The 16,396-nt window shown below is 40.0% G+C and overlaps 1 long non-coding RNA gene across 2 annotated transcripts in view; it reads left to right on the forward strand.

Annotated features, from left to right (window-relative positions):
* LOC100359069 (uncharacterized) overlaps nt 1–16,396 on the forward strand; it is a 195,356-nt gene that overhangs the window by 138,650 nt on the left and 40,310 nt on the right. The gene's annotated exons all lie outside the window — the stretch shown is intronic.

Genomic DNA, 16,396 nt, shown 5'->3' on the forward strand with positions numbered 1-16,396 from the left:
TGGGATTGCATCAAATTGAGAAGTTTCTGTACTGCAAAAGAAACAGTCAGGAGAGTGAAGAGACAACCGACAGAATGGGAAAAAATATTTGCAAACTATGCAACAGATAAAGGGTTAATAACCAGAATCTACAAAGAGATCAAGAAACTCCACAAAAACAAAACCAACAACCCACTTAAGAGATGGGCTAAGGACCTCAATAGACATTTTTCAAAAGAGGACATCCAAATGGCCAACAGGCACATGAAAAAATGTTCAAGGTCACTAGCAATCAGGGAAATGCAAATCAAAACCACAATGAGGTTTCACCTCACCCCGGTTAGAATGGCTCACATGCAGAAATCTACCAACAACAGATGCTGGCGAGGATGTGGGGAAAAAGGGACACTAACCCACTGTTGGTGGGAATGCAAACTGGTCAAGCCACTATGGAAGTCAGTCTGGAGATTCCTCAGAAACCTGAAGATAACCCTACCGTTCGACCCAGCCATCCCACTCCTTGGAATTTACCCAAAGGAATTTAAATTGGCAAATAAAAAAGAGGTCTGCACCCTAATGTTTATTGCAGCTCAATTCACAATAGCTAAGACCTGGAACCAACCTAAATGCCCATCAACGATAGACTGGATAAAGAAATTATGGGATATGTACTCTTTAGAATACTATACCGCAGTAAGAAACAACGAAATCCAGTCATTTGCAACAAAATGGAGGAATCTGGAACACATCATGCTGAGTGAAGTAAGCCAGTCCCAAAGGGACAAATACCATATGTTCTCCCTGATCGGTGACGACTGACTCAACACCAAGAGGGAAACCTGTTGGAGTGAGGTGGACACTATGGGAAATGGTGGCTTGATCAGCATAGCCCTGACTGTTAATGAACAACTTAATACATTATCCCTCTTAGTAGTTTTTTTTGTCTGTTCTACTTAATATGACTGGTTTAGATCTGTAATTGATGCACAGTTATTCTTAAGTGTTGAAAATTAACTGAAATGTGATCCCTGTTGAACATGGTGGTGGGAATGGGAGAGGGAAGAGATGTATAATTTGGGACATGCTCAGGCTGACTTGCCCCAAGTGGTGGAGTTGGAAGCATACCAGGGGATTCCAATTCAATCCCATCGAGGTGGCATGTACCAATGCCATCTCACTGTTCCAGGTGATCAGTTTCAGTTCACAGTTGGTCATGGTGAAGGGACTGGGAGTCAAAGGGAGCACATAGACAAGTCTAGTACCTGCTAATGCTAACTGATGGAGTAAATAAAGGGGAGAGTGATCCAACATGGGAAGTGAGATACTCAGCAGACTCATAGAATGGCAGATGTCCTAAATAGCACTCTGGCCTCAGAATCAGCCCTAAAGGCATTCCGATCTGGCTGAAAAGCCCATGAGAGTATTTCAGGCATGGAAAGCCAAGACACTCTGGCAAAAGATCTCTGCGAGTGAGATCCCAGTGGAAAGAACAGGTCTTCAAAGAAGGAGGTACCTTTCTCTGAAGGGAGGAGAGAACCTCCACTTTGACTATGACCTTGTCTAAACAAGATAAGAGTCGGAGAACTCAGAGGGCTTCCATAGCCTTGGAAACTCATGACTGGAGCATAGGGAGATTACTGATGCCATAGACAGGAGTGTCAATTGGTAAAGTCAACAACAGGAGTCACTGTGCACTTACTCCTCATGTAGGATCTCTATCCTTAATGTGCTGTACATTGAGATTTAATGCTATAACGAGTACTCAAACAATATATTTCACTTTGTGTTTCTATGGGGGTGCAAACTGTTGAAATCCTTACTTAATGCATACTAAACTGATCCTCTGTAAAAAAAAAAAAAAAAGAAATTATCAATTCCCAACTTGACTCTCACTGGGATTAAACATGACAATAGGTCTGCTCTGATTTCATCATCATTTAAAAAAATCATCTATTATTTTTCACTTTATGTTTCTGTGTGGGAGCAAACTGTTGAAATCCATACTTAATGTATACTAAGCTGATCTTCTGTATATTAAGATAATCGAAAATGAATCTTGATGTGAATGGAAGGGGAGAGGGAGTGGGAAAGGGGAGGGTTGTGGGTGGGAGGGACGGTATGCGGGGGAAGCCATTGTAATCCATAAGTTGTACTTTGAAAAATTATATGCATTAAATAAAAGTTTAAAAAAAATTTTAAAAAAATTCAGAATATGTAAACAGCACTAGAAACTCAACAAGAGCAAGGGAAACAATCCAGTTAATAAATGGGCAAGGCCAGCGCTGTGGCTCACTTGGCTAATCCTCCGCCTGTGGTGCTGGCACTCTGGGTTCTAGTCCTGGTCAGAGCGCCGGATTCTGTCCCGGTTGCCCCTCTTCCAGACCACCTCTCTGCTATGGCCCGGGAGTGCAGTGGAGGATGGCCCAAGTGCTTGGGTCCTGCACCTGCATGGGAGACCAGGAGGAAGCTCCTAGCTCCTGGCTTCGGATCAGTGCAGCGCATCGTCCGTAGCAGCCATTTTGGGGGTGAACCAATGGAAAGGAAGACCTTTCTCTCTGTGTCTCTCTCTCTCACTGTCTAACTCTGCCTGTTCAAAAAAAAACTGGGCAAAAGATATGAACAATCCTGCCTTTGTTTTATTTATTTTTTTAAATTTTTCTTCTTTACTTGAGTTGTGGTTGATTTATACATATATCACTTAACACATGTGTGTTTCAAAGAGCTGTTAATTTATTACTCTTAATGAAGAAAGATGTCTGTTGAATATGTAACTGAAATATAGTGGTGATGTTTAAGTTTTTGTTATTTAATTTTTACTTAAAAATTTTTTTAGTTATAAAGAGAACGGATTGGAAATACTGGATATATATAATTCTATCAAGATAACCATACTTCCTTCTCTTCCTCCCTTTCTCAAACTACCCTCCTTATTTTCATTCTCTAATTTTTCCTTTAATTTGTGCAGTAACATACTTTAAATTTTCCTTATAATCATTGGTTTCAAGCACCAATAATCACAATGTTCAACAAGTTAGAAAGTAGGAAGACCACTGTGCCTCAAGAATATACACAGGGCTATAAAAATAACAAAATCATAAGATGTCAACTTATTATATATTGTGTTCTTTATATTCTGTATTAACTACCACAATCAGAGAAAAAATATATTACATTTGTCTTTTGGGGACTGGCTTATTTCACTAAGCATTATGGTATGCAGTTGCATCCATTTTGTTGCAAAAGACAGGATTTCATTCTCTTCTATGGCTGAGTAGTGTTCCATTGTGTGTGTGTGTGTGTGTGTATGTGTGTATCACATTTCCTTTATCCAGTCATCAGTTGATGCACATCTGGATCAATTCCATATCTTAGCTATTGGGAAATGAGCTGTTATAAGTATGAGGGTATAAATATCTCTTTTATATGTTGATTTCATTTCCTTTGAGTAAATCTTCAGGATGAAATGGCTAAAACAATATGGCATATCTCTTTTCAGATTTCTGAGGAATCGCTACTCTGTTTACCATAATGGTTGTATTGGTTTACACTTCCACCAACAGTGCATAAAGGGTACCCTTTTCTATACATCTTTGCCATCATTAATATTTTTGAGTTGCCAAGGCTATAGAAGCCTTTTGAGTTGGCCATCTCCGATCTTACTTAGACAAGGTCATAGTCAAAGTGGAAGTTCTCTCCTCCCTTCAGAGAAAGATACCTCCTTCTTTGATGGCCCTGCTCTTTCCACTGGGATCTCACTCGCGAAGATCTTTCATTTAGATTATTATTTTTTTTTTGCCAGAATGTCTTGGCTTTCCATGCCTGAAATACTCTCATGGGCTCTTCAGCCAGATCTGAATGCCTTAAGGGCTGATTCTAAGGCCAGAGTGCTGTTTAGGACATCTGCCATTCTATGAGTCTGCTGTGTTACCCACTTCCCATGTACCATCATCTCTCCTTTTTAATTCTATCAGTTAGTATTAGCAGACACTAGTCTTGTTTATGTGATTCCCTTTGACTCTTAGACCTATCAGTGTGATCAATTGTGAACTAAAACTGATCACTTTGGCTAGTGAGATGGCATTGGTACATGCCAGCTTGATGGGATTGAATTGGAATCCCCTGGCATGTTTCTAACTCTACCATTTGGGGCAAGACAGATAGAACATGTCCCAAATTGTATGTCTCCTCCCTCTCTTATTCCCACTCTTATATTTAACAGGGATCACTCTCAGTTAAATTTAAACACCTAAGAATAATTGTTTGTTAATTACAGAGTTCAACCAATAGTATTAAGTAGAACAAAAAAAAAACACTAAAAGGTATAAAGTATTAAGTTGTTCATCAACATTCAGGACAAGGGCAAATCAAGTCACTGTTTCTCATAGTGTCCATTTCACTTCAATAGGTTTCCTTTTTGGTGCACAATTAGTTGTCATTGATCAGGGAGAACATATGATATTTGTCCCTTTGGGACTGGCTTATTTCACTCAGCATATTGTTTTCCAGATTCTTCCATTCTGTTGCAAATGACTGGATTTCATTGTTTTTTAATGCTGTATAATGTTCTATAGCGTACATGTCCCATAAATATTTTTAAACATGAAAGGCAGTGTTACAGATGAAGAGATAGATATCTTTCATCTTCTGGTTCACCCCCCAAATGGCTGCAACATCTAGTACTGTACCATGCCAAAGCAAAGAGCCCAGAGCTTCTTCTAGGTCTCCCATATGGATACAGGGACCCAAGCACTTGGCTATCTTCTCCAACTTTCCCAGGTAAATTACCAGGGAGCTGGATAAAAAGTGGAATAGTTGGATCTGAAACTGGTATCCAAATGAGACGCCAGCATGACAGGTGACAACTTAACCCACTGTGTCCCAAAGCCAGACCATTGTTTCATACTTCTCCATACAGATAATCAATTTTCCCAATATTATCTTTTGAAGAGACTGTCCTTTCTCCATGGAGTTATGTGCATGGATTGCATGGATTAAATTCTGTGGTGTCTATTCTGTTCCATTGGTCTACATGTCTAATTTTAAGTCAGCACTAGGCTATTTTGATTATAACTTCCCCCTAATATTTCTTAAAATCTGGTATTGTGACACCTCCAGCTTTGTGTTTGTTGTTTAAAATTGCTTTAGCTACTTGGGGTCTCTTGTGCTTCCATATGAATTTTTAGGCCAGTTATTTTTCTATGTCTGAGAATGTTCTTGTATTTTGACTGGGGTCACATGGAATCTGTAGATTTTCTTTGATAATAAGGACATTTTGATGATATTAATTCTTCCAATCCACTAACATGGGAGATTTTTCCTTTGTGTTTTTTTCTACTTCTTCCTTAATGACTTTTAAAATTTCAATTGTTGACATCCTTCCAAACCTTGGCTATATTTATTCCAAAGTATCAAAATTTTTGTATCTCTTATGAATGGGACTGAATTTACAAGTAATTTCTAAGTCATGGTGCTGTTTCTATATACAAATACTATTGATTTTTTAAAGATTATTTATGAAAGTCAGAGTTATACAGGGAGAGAAGGAGACTCAGAAAGAGAGAGAGAGAAAGTCTTCTGTCTGCTGGTCTACTCCCCAACTGGCCATAATGGCTGGAGCCGCACTGATCCAAAGCCAGGAGCCAGGAGCTTCTTCTGGGTCTCCCATGTGGGTGCAGGGGCCCAAGGACTTGGGAAATCTTGCACAGCTTTCCCAGGCCATAGAAAATAGCTGGATTGAAAATGGAACAGCGAGGACTTGAACTGGCACCCATACAGGATGTTGGCACTCCAGGTGGCAGCTTTACCTGCTACAACACAGCACCGGTCCCAATACTACTGATTTTTCTGTGCTTATTTTATAGACTACAATATTGCCAAACTCTCTTATTAGTTCCAATAATATCAGTGTATTCTTTTATTTCCCCTAGATATATGATTATGTTATCTGATAAATAAGGGTAATTTGACCTTTTCCTTTCCAACTGGTACCCCTTTGATCTATTTTGTCGCTCCCTGCCCGCAAAGGAACGACACTGCTCGCAGCTTATCGGTCTTCAGCAGACTTTTAATAAGAAAATAACAGTGATAGAGAAAGAATGAAGGGAGGAGAGTGGAAAGAAAAGCCCCCTCCTTCCTCAGCACACAGCTTATATACAAAATCCGGCCAATTGCAAGCGGGCTCAAGTCCATGCACGGAACACTCCAATCCGCTGTCCACGCAGTGTGCACGCATCCTCGGGTCAATCAGATGAGGTGTCACGCAGCAGGCAGGCTCACTGCGTGGTCCTCGGCGCCATCTTGTTGTTTACAACATTCTCAACTCCTCTGGAAAGTCCCGACCGTGGGAAAGCATTGCCCTAACCGAAACTAGCAACATCCGCCTTGTGATAAAGACACAGCAACAGTTTTTGTATTAAAGTTTATTTTGTCTGATATTAATATGGCTACACCTGCTTTTTTTTGGTTTCTGTTGGCATGGAATATCTTTTTCCAACCTTTCACTTTCAGTCTGCATGCCTATTTGTTAGAGAGATGTGTTTCTTGTAGGCAACAAATAGTTGGGTTGTGTTCTGTGAGCCAGTCAGCCAAACGGTGTCTTTTAACTGAAGAATTCAGACCATTAATGTTCAATGTGACAATTGATATGTAGTGACTTTGCCCTGCCATTTTCCCGGAAATATTTTCTAGTATATGCTTTGAGCTTCCCATGCTCTTTTACTGGTAGGTGTTCTTCCTTTCCCTTCTTTCATACTGATGGCCGTGTTTCTGTGTTTCTGAGTGTAGCACATCTTTAAGTATCTTTTGCAGGGCCGGACGAGTGGCCACAAAGTCCTTCAATTTCTGTTTGCTATGAAAGGTCTTTATTTCACCTTCATTCACAAATGAGAGCTTGGCAGGATATAATATTCTGGGCTGGCAATTTTTCTCTCTTAGCACCTGTGCTATGTCTCGCCATTCCCTCCTGGCTTGTAGGGTTTCTGATGAGAAGTCAGCTGTGAGTCTGATTGGAGATCCTCTGAGAGTAATCTGACGTTTCTCTCTTGCACATTTTAGGATCTTTTCTTTATGTTTCACTGTGGTAAGTTTAATTACCACGTGTCGTGGTGAGGATCTCTTCTGGTCATGTTTATTGGGGGTTCTATGAGCTTCCTGTACTAGGATATCTCTGTCCTTCTCCAAACCTGGAAAGTTCTCTGCTAGTATCTCACTAAAAAGGCCTTCCAATCCTTTCTCTCTCTCCATGCCTTCAGGAACTCCTAGAACTCGAATGTTGGTTTTTTTAATAGTATCCTGTAGATTCCCAACAATATTTTTTAGGTTTCTAATTTCCTCTTCTTTTCTTTGGTTTGACTGTATGTTTTCCTGTGCTCTATCTTCTAAGTCCGATATTCTCTCTTCTGCTTCACCCATTCTGTTTTTAAGGCTTTCTAATGTGTTTGTCATTTGATCTATTGAGCTCTTCATTTCATTTCATTTCTCTTGACTATTACACTTTCCTGTTCTACTAGTTTCTGAGTTTCATTTTGACTCTTCCTTAAAATTTCATTTTCACGAGAGAGATTTTCAATCTTGTCCATTAAGGATTTCTGTAGTTCAAGGATTTGCTTTTGTTCTAAATGTTCTTATCATAAATTTTTTGAAATCCGTATCTTGCATTTCTTCTATCTCATCATCTTCATACTCTTGGCTTGGGGTGTTTTGCTTATTTGGAGGCATCATAGTGTCACCGTTGATCTTGCTCCCTCTATTTCTGTGTTTGTTACTCGGCATAGTTAATTCTTCTTGCGTCACTGTGCGTTTTTTTTTCTTTTTTTTTTTTTTTATACTGTGTCCCTGTTAAGTGGACTGCCTGCTGTTGGAGGAGCCTTGGAGGCTTGAGATGGGTGCGGCCTGAGAGCTCTGCCTGGTTCTTCCTGGTTAAGGGTGTGCAAAGGTGACACCCTCAGGTTATGCGTGGTAAATCTCTCTCTTTTTATTTATGAATCTTGATGTGAATGGAAGGGGAGAGGGAGTGGGAAAGGGGAGGGTTGTGGGTGGGAGGGACGGTATGGGGGGGAAAGCCATTGTAACCCATGAGTCGTACTTTGGAAATTTATATTCATTAAATAAAAGATAAAAAAAAAAGACACAGCAACAGCTATCAGACCGACCTTGACGAGGGGGCTCCATGGCTGCCCATCCCATGGAGCCCCACACTATTTTTCTTGGCTAACAGCTCTAACAAAAATTTCCAGAGATATATTGAGTGGTAATGGTGAAAGGTGCATTTCTGTATGATTCTGGGTCTTAGTGAAAATTGTTCCAACTATTCCACACTCAATATGATGCTAGCTTGGATATTTAATATGTTGCCTTGATTGTGTTGAGGAATATTCCTTCTATAATTAATTTACATAAGGTATTATTATGAAAGGTTTTGCAATTTATCAAATGCTTTCTCTGTATCTATTGAGATAACCACAGATAGAAAAATGTGGTTTTATTCATTAATTTGTTCATGTGATGTGTCACGTTTATTGATTTTTATATTTTGAAAAATCCCTGCATAACTGGAGTAAATTCCACTTGTTCCAATGGAAGATTTTGTGTGTGTGTGTTCTTGGATTCAATTAGCCAGTAACTTGTGGAGGATTTTTACATCTATGTTCATCAGGAATATTGTCTATAGTTCTTTTTTTAACTTTTATTTAGTAAATATAAATTTCCAAAGTACAGTTTAAGGATTACAATGGCTTTCTACCCCCATAATTTCCCTCCCATCTCCCGCTCCCTCTCCCATTACATTCATATCAAGATTCGTTTTCAATTTTCTTTATATACAGAAGATCCATTTAGTATATATTAAATAAAGATTTCATCAGTTCACACCCACACAGAAACACAAAGTGTAAAATACTGTTTCAGTACTCGTTATAGCATTACTTCACATTGGACAACACATTAAGGACAGATCCCACATGAGAAGGAAGTACACAGTGACTCCTGTTGTTGACTTAACAATTTTACACTCTTGTTTATGGCATCAGTAATCTCCCCAGGCTCTTGTCATGAGTCGCCAAGGCTATGGAAGCCTTTTGAGTTCGCCGACTTCGATCTTATTCTGACAGGGTCATAGTCAAAGTGGAAGTTCTCTCCTCCCTTCATAGAAAGGTACCCCCTTCTTTGATGGCCCTGCTCTTTCCACTGGGATCTCACTCGCGAAGATCTTTCATTTAGCTCTTTTTTTTTTTCAGAGTGTCTTGGCTTTCCATGCCTAAAATACTCTCATGGGCTCTTCAGCTAGATCCGAATGCCTTAAGGGCTGATTCTGAGGCCAGAGTGCTGTTTAGGACATCTGCCATTCTATGAGTCTGCTGTGTACCCCGCTTCCCATGTTGGACCCTTCTCTCCCTTTTTGATTCTATCAGTTAGTATTAGCTGACACTAGTCTTGTTTGTGTGATCCCTTTGACTCTTAGATCTATCAATGTGATCAATTGTGAACTGAAATTGATCACTTGGACTAGTGAGATGGCATTGAACATGCCACCTTGATGGGATTGTATTGGAAACCCCTGGCACACTTCTAACTACACCATTTGGGGCAAATCTGATTGAGCATGTCTCAAATTGTACATCTCTTCCCTCTCTTATTCCCACTCTTATATTTAACAGGGATCACTTTTCTGTTAAATTTAAACACCTAAGAATAATTGTGTGTTAATTACAGAGTTCAGCCAATAATACTAGAACAAAAAAGATACTAAAATGGATAAAGTATTACATTGTACATCAACAGTCAGGACAAGAGCTGATCAAGTCACTGTTTCTCATAGTATCCATTTCACTTCAACAGGTTTCCTCTTTGGTGCTCAGTTAGTTGTTGCCGATCAGGGAGAACATATGATATTTGTCCCTTTGGGACTGGCTTAATTCACTCAGCATAATGTTTTCCAGATTCCTCCATTTTGTTGCAAATGACTGGATTTCATTGTTTTTTACTGCTGTATAGTATTCTATAGAGTACATGTCCCATAATTTCTTTATCCAGTCTACTGTTGATGCACATTTGGGTTGAATCCAGGTCTTAGCTATTGTGAATTGAGCTGCAATAAACATTAGGGTACAGAAAGGTTTTTTGTTTGCCAATTTAATTTCCTTTGGGTAAATTCCAAGGAGTGGTATGACTGGGTTGTATGTATTCATCAGGTTTCTGATGAATCTCCAGACTGACTTCCATAGTGGCTTGACCAGTTTGCATTCCCACCAACAGTGGGTTAGTGTCCCTTTTTCCCCACATCCTCGCCAGCATCTGTTGTTGGTAGATTTCTGAATGTGAGCCATTCTAACTGGGGTGAGGTGGAACCTCATTGTGGTTTTGATTTGCATTTCCCTGATTGCCAGTGATCTTGAACATTTTTTCATGTGTCTGTTGGCCATTTGGATTTCCTCTTTTGAAAAATGTCTATTGAGGTCCCATCTCTTAAGTGGGTTGTTTGTTTTACAGTAGATTTAAATTACATTTTAGCCCAAATGGATCTAACAGATATCTACAGAACTTTTCATCCTACACATAAAGAATTTACTTTCTTCTCAGCAGTGCATGAAACCTACTCTAGGATTGACCACATACTAGGCCATAAATCAAGTCTCAGCAAATTCAAAAGAATTAGAATCATATGATGCAGCTTCTCAGACCACAGTGGAATGAAGTTGGAAATTAGCAACTCAGGAATCCCTAGATCATAGGCAAACACATGGAGACTGAACAACATGCTCCTGAATGAACACTGGGTCATAGAAGAAATCAAAAGAGAAATCAAAAATTTTCTGGAAGTAAATGAGGATAACAGCACAACATACCAAAACTTGGGGGGCGGAGCCAAGATGGCGGAATAGTGAGGGCGCGCGCCGATAGTCCGGGAAAATTTAGTTTAATAAAAGGGGAGTTACGGTAGCCTCAGAAAAAAGAACCAGGAAAATATTGCAGAGGAAACTCTTCTGGATCGAGTGGCTGTGAATCGGAGGACCTGCTGGGAGAACAAGGTCGCCCACTGCGCGGAAGCTGAGCCCCGGGACCGAGCCGCGGAAGCCGCAGGTTCTGCACGCCAGTGCTCGAAGGGGAGTGCGTGCCACACAGACAACAGCGGGGAGGCTTGGGAAATCCAGGGCTCCAAGTCCACACATTGGCGCTGGAAGGGGAGCGGACCTGCGTGGAGAGCGTGGGAGCCCACAGTTCGGGAAACCAGTGGCAGACTCAACACACCAGCGCTGGAACGCGAGGTGAGCCGAACCTCAATAGCCCGAGACACCGGCAGGCAAGCGGAGAGAGGAGACTAGAGGGAACGACCCCTGGGGGGGGGGGAGTTCACCAGGCTAGCTGGAAGAGAGAGAGAGAGAAAAAAAAAGGTGACTGGTACGGACACGGGTTTCTCTCTCTCCGCTCACCTCTCAAGGGTGAGCAAGACAAAGAGCAGGCGCCATCTTGGACATACATCATAAGCAGAGCGACCTCAGGTCTGCACCGGCCCTGAGCTTAGCAGAAAAACCTGACTCTGGGTGGGGCGAATTAACAGGAGATTAGGACCTAGTAAATTTGTGGTGCTACTGAACTGAGACTGTGAAAAAAGAGACGGTGGGGGAGAGAACTCATGGAATTCAAGTGAACACTCTCCAGAGATGCTACAATTCTGTAACTTTGGCAACCCAGTGGGAGACTGAAGAATTTGAGCCCACTCTGAGGGCCGAACAGATTCCCTGTGTGGTCCTTGGGAAAGAGCTTCTGATCTCTGGCTCCTGTGGGTATATCATTTGCCTGCTAACTACCTCCAACTTCGTTCAGCTGTGCAGAATAACTCCCCTTTAGAATCAAAAAAAAAGAAAGAGAGAGAGAGAGAGAGGTTTACCATGCCTAACCTGGGAGTGTCACCTTTGGCACACCAAACAGAGCTCTCAGGCCACACCCATCTCAAGCCCTAAGGCTCCATCAAAAACAGATAGTCCACTTAATCTAGAGTCATAGTATAAAAAAAAGCACCACAGTGAAGAAACCAAATATCTCCAATATGCCAAATAACAAACGCAAAAACCGAGGTAATAAAAAACAAGGAAGTCACCATGACACCCTCAAATGAAAAAGACACCCCAATTCAAGATTATGAAGATGATGACATAGAAGAAATGCAAGAAGCAGATCTCAAAAAATTGATAAGAACATTAAGAAGTTCTCAAAAACAAATTCTTGAACTACAGAAATCCTTAATGGACAAGATAGAAAATCTCTCTCATGAAAATGAAATATTAAGGAGGAATCAAAATGAAACGAAACAACTAGTACAACAGGAAACTGTGATAGTGACTGAAGTGAAGAATTCAATAGATCAAATGAAAAACACAATAGAGAGCCTTACAAACAGAATGGGTGAAGCAGAAGAGAGAATATCGGACTTAGAAGACAGAGAACAGGAAAGGATACAGTCAGACCAAAGAAAAGACGAGGAAATTAGAAATCTAAAAAATATTGTCGGGAATTTTCAGGATACTATTAAAAAACCCAACATTCAGGTTCTAGGAGTTCCTGAAGGCATGGAGAGGGAGAAAGGATTAGAAGGCCTTTTTAGTGAGATATTAGCAGAAAATGTCCCAGGTTTGGAGAAGGACAGAGACATCCTAGTACAGGAAGCTCACAGAACCCCTAATAAACACGACCAAAAGAGATCCTCACCACGACACGTTGTAATTAAACTCTCCACAGTGAAACATAAAGAAAAGATCCTCAAATGTGCAAGAGAGAAACGTCAGATTACTCTCAGAGGATCTCCAATCAGACTCACAGCTGACTTCTCATCAGAAACTCTACAAGCTAGGAGGGAATGGCGAGATATAGCCCAGGTACTAAGAGAGAAAAACTGCCAGCCCAGAATATTATATCCTGCAAAGCTATCATTTGTGAATGAAGGTGAAATAAAGACTTTTCATAGCAAACAGAAATTGAAAGAATTTGTTGCCACTCATCCAGCCCTGCAAAAGATGCTTAAAGATGTGTTACACACAGAAACAAAGAAACACTGTCATCAATATGAAAGAAGGTAAAGGAAGGAAACCAAGGAAGGAAACCTCACAGCAAAAGATTACATGGAATTCAAAGCATATATTAGAACTTATCTTTGGCAAATGGCAGGGCAAAGTTACCACTTATCATTAGTCACATTGAACGTTAATGGCCTGAACTGTCCAGTTAAAAGACACCGATTGGCTGATTGGGTTAAGGAACAAAACCCATCTATTTGCTGCTTACAAGAAACACATCTTTCCAACAAAGATCCATACAGACTGAAAGTGAAAGGCTGGAAAAAGATATACCATGCCAACAGAAATGAAAAATGAGTGGGCGTAGCCATCTTAATATCAGACAACATAAACTTTATCACAAAAACCGTTAAGAGAGACAAAGAGGGACACTACATAATGATTAAGGGATCAATACAACAAGAAGATATAACAATTATCAATGTATATGCACCTAATTACAGGGCACCAGTTTATCTAAAAGATTTGTTAACGGACTTAAAGGGAGACTTAGACCCCAGTACAATAGTACTGCGGGACTTCAATACTCCACTCTCAGAAATAGACAGATCAATAGGACAGAAGATCAACAAGGATACAGTAGATTTAAATGACACTATAGCCCAAATGGATCTAACAGATATATACAGAACTTTCAATCCTACAGCTAAAGATTTTACATTCTTCTCAGCAGTACATGGAACCTTCTCTAGGATTGACCATACCAAAACTTATGGGATACAGCAAAAGCAGTGTTAAGAGGAAAGTTTATAGCAGTAGGTGCCCACATCAAGAAATTGGAAAGGCACCAAATAAATGAGCTTTCAATTCATCTCAAGGATCTAGAAAATCTGCAGCACACCAGACCCAAATCTAGTAGGAGAAGAGAAATAATTAAAATCAGAGAAGAAATCAACAGGATTGAATCAAGAAAAACACTACAAAAAATCAGCCAAATGAGGAGTTGGTTTTTTGAAAAAATAAACAAAATAGACACCCCATTGGCCCAACTAACTGAAAAAAAGAAAAGACCCAAATCAGTAAAATCAGAGATGAAAAAGGAAATGTAACAACAGACACCACAGAAATAAAAAGAATCATCAGAAATTACTACAAGGACTTGTATGCCAGCAAACAGGGAAATCTATCAGAAATGGATAGATTCCTGAACACATACAACCTACCTAAATTGAACCAGGAAGACATAGAAAACATAAACAGACCAATAACTGAGACAGAAATTGACACAGTAATAAAGGCCCTCCCAACAAAGAAAAGCTCAGGACCAGATGGATTCACGGCTGAATTCTACCAGACATTTAAAGAAGAACTAACTCCAATTCTCCTCAAGCTATTCAGAACAACTGAAAAAGAGGAAATCCTCCCAAATTCTTTCTATGAAGCCAGCATCACCTTAATTCCTAAGCTGGAAAAAGATGCAGCACTGAAAGAGAATTACAGACCAATATCCCTGATGAACGTAGATGCAAAAATCCTCAATAAAATCCTGTCCAATAGAATGCAACAACACATCAGGAAGTCTTCCACCCAGACCAAGTGGGATTTATCCCTTGTATGCAGTGATGGTTCAATGTTCACAAAACAATCACTGTGATACACCACATTAACAGACTGCAGAAGAAAAACCATATGATTATCTCAATAGATGCCGAGAAAGCATTTGATAAAATACAATACCCTTTCATGATGAAAACTCTAAGCAAACTGGGTTTGGAAGGAACATTCCTCGATACAATCAAAGCAATCTATGAAAAACCCACAGCCAACATCCTATTGAATGGGGAAAAGTTGGAAGCATTTCCACTGAGATCTGGTACCAGACAGGGATGCCTACTCTTACCACTGCTGTTAAATATAGTTCTGGAAGTTTTAGCCAGAGCCATTAGGCAAGAAAAAGAAATTAAAGGGATACAAATTGGGAAGGAAGAACTCAAACTATCCCTCTTTGCAGATGGTATGCTTCTTTATTTAGGGGATCCAAAGAACTCTACTAAGAGACTATTGAAACTCATAAAAGAGTTTGGCAAAGTAGCAGAATATAAAATCAATGCACAAAAATCAACAGCCTTTGTATACACAGGCAATGCCACGGCTGAGAAAGAACTTCTAAGATCAATCCTATTCACAACAGCTACAAAAACAATCAAATACTTTGGAATAAACTTAACCAAGGATGTTAAAGATCTCTACAATGAAAATCACAAAATCTTAAAGAAAGAAATAAAAGAGGATACCAAACAATGGAAAAATCTTCCATGCTCATGGATTGGAAGAATCAATATCATCAAAATGTCCATTCTCCCAAAAGCAATTTATAGATTCAATGCAATACCAATCAAAATTCCAAAGACATTCTTCTCAGATCTGGAAAAAATGATGCTGAAATTCGTATGGAGACACAGGAGACCTCAAATAGCTAAAGCAATCTTGTACAACAAAAACAAAGCTGGAGGCATCACAACACCATATTGCAGGACATACTACAGGGCAGTTGTAATCAAAACAGCATGGTACTGGTACAGAAACAGATGGATAGACCAATGGAACAGAATAGAAGCACCAGAAATCAATCCAAACATCTACAGCCAACTTATATTTGATCAAGGATCCAAAGCCAATCCATGGAGTAAGGACAGTCTATTCAATAAATGGTGCTGGGAAAACTGGATTTCCACATGCAGAAGCATGAAGCAAGAACCCTACCTTTCACCTTACACAAAAATCCACTCAACATGGATTAAAGACAAATCTATGACTCAACACCATCAAATTATTAGAGAACATTGGAGAAACCCTTCAAGATATAGGTACCAGCAAAGACTTCTTGGAAAAGACCTCAGAAGCACAGACAGTCAAAGCAAAAATTAACTTTTGGGATTGCATCAAATTGAGAAGTTTCTGTACTGCAAAAGAAACAGTCAGGAAATTGAAGAGGCTACCGACAGAATGGGAATAAATATTTGCAAACTATGCATCAGATAAAGGGTTAATAACCAGAATCTACAAAGAGATCAAGAAACTCCACAACATCAGAAAAATCTTTTTTTTTTTTATCAACGAGGTTTGTTCTGCTCTCTTGGCTACCATAGACTCAGCCCATTTCTTCTCCTCAAAAGACACCAGTGCCTGGGTACTAGTCCCAGTGGTTACCACAAGGATCACACTAAGGATCCTTGTTGTAAGCTAATTTCCCAGCAATGTCCCTCACCATGGAACCAGGGAGCCCTGATTGTGTGGAGCCTCCCACGGTGACTTCCCAAAGTACCAGCCACACCCTGAGCCTTCCCATGCAGCCTCAGTGTTTTCAGAGTCCTGGCACACAAGCCTCCCAGTTACCAACACTCAGTCCC

Source organism: Oryctolagus cuniculus, chromosome 15 (genome assembly GCF_964237555.1).
Source record: "Oryctolagus cuniculus chromosome 15, mOryCun1.1, whole genome shotgun sequence".
Lineage (NCBI taxonomy): Eukaryota > Metazoa > Chordata > Mammalia > Lagomorpha > Leporidae > Oryctolagus > Oryctolagus cuniculus.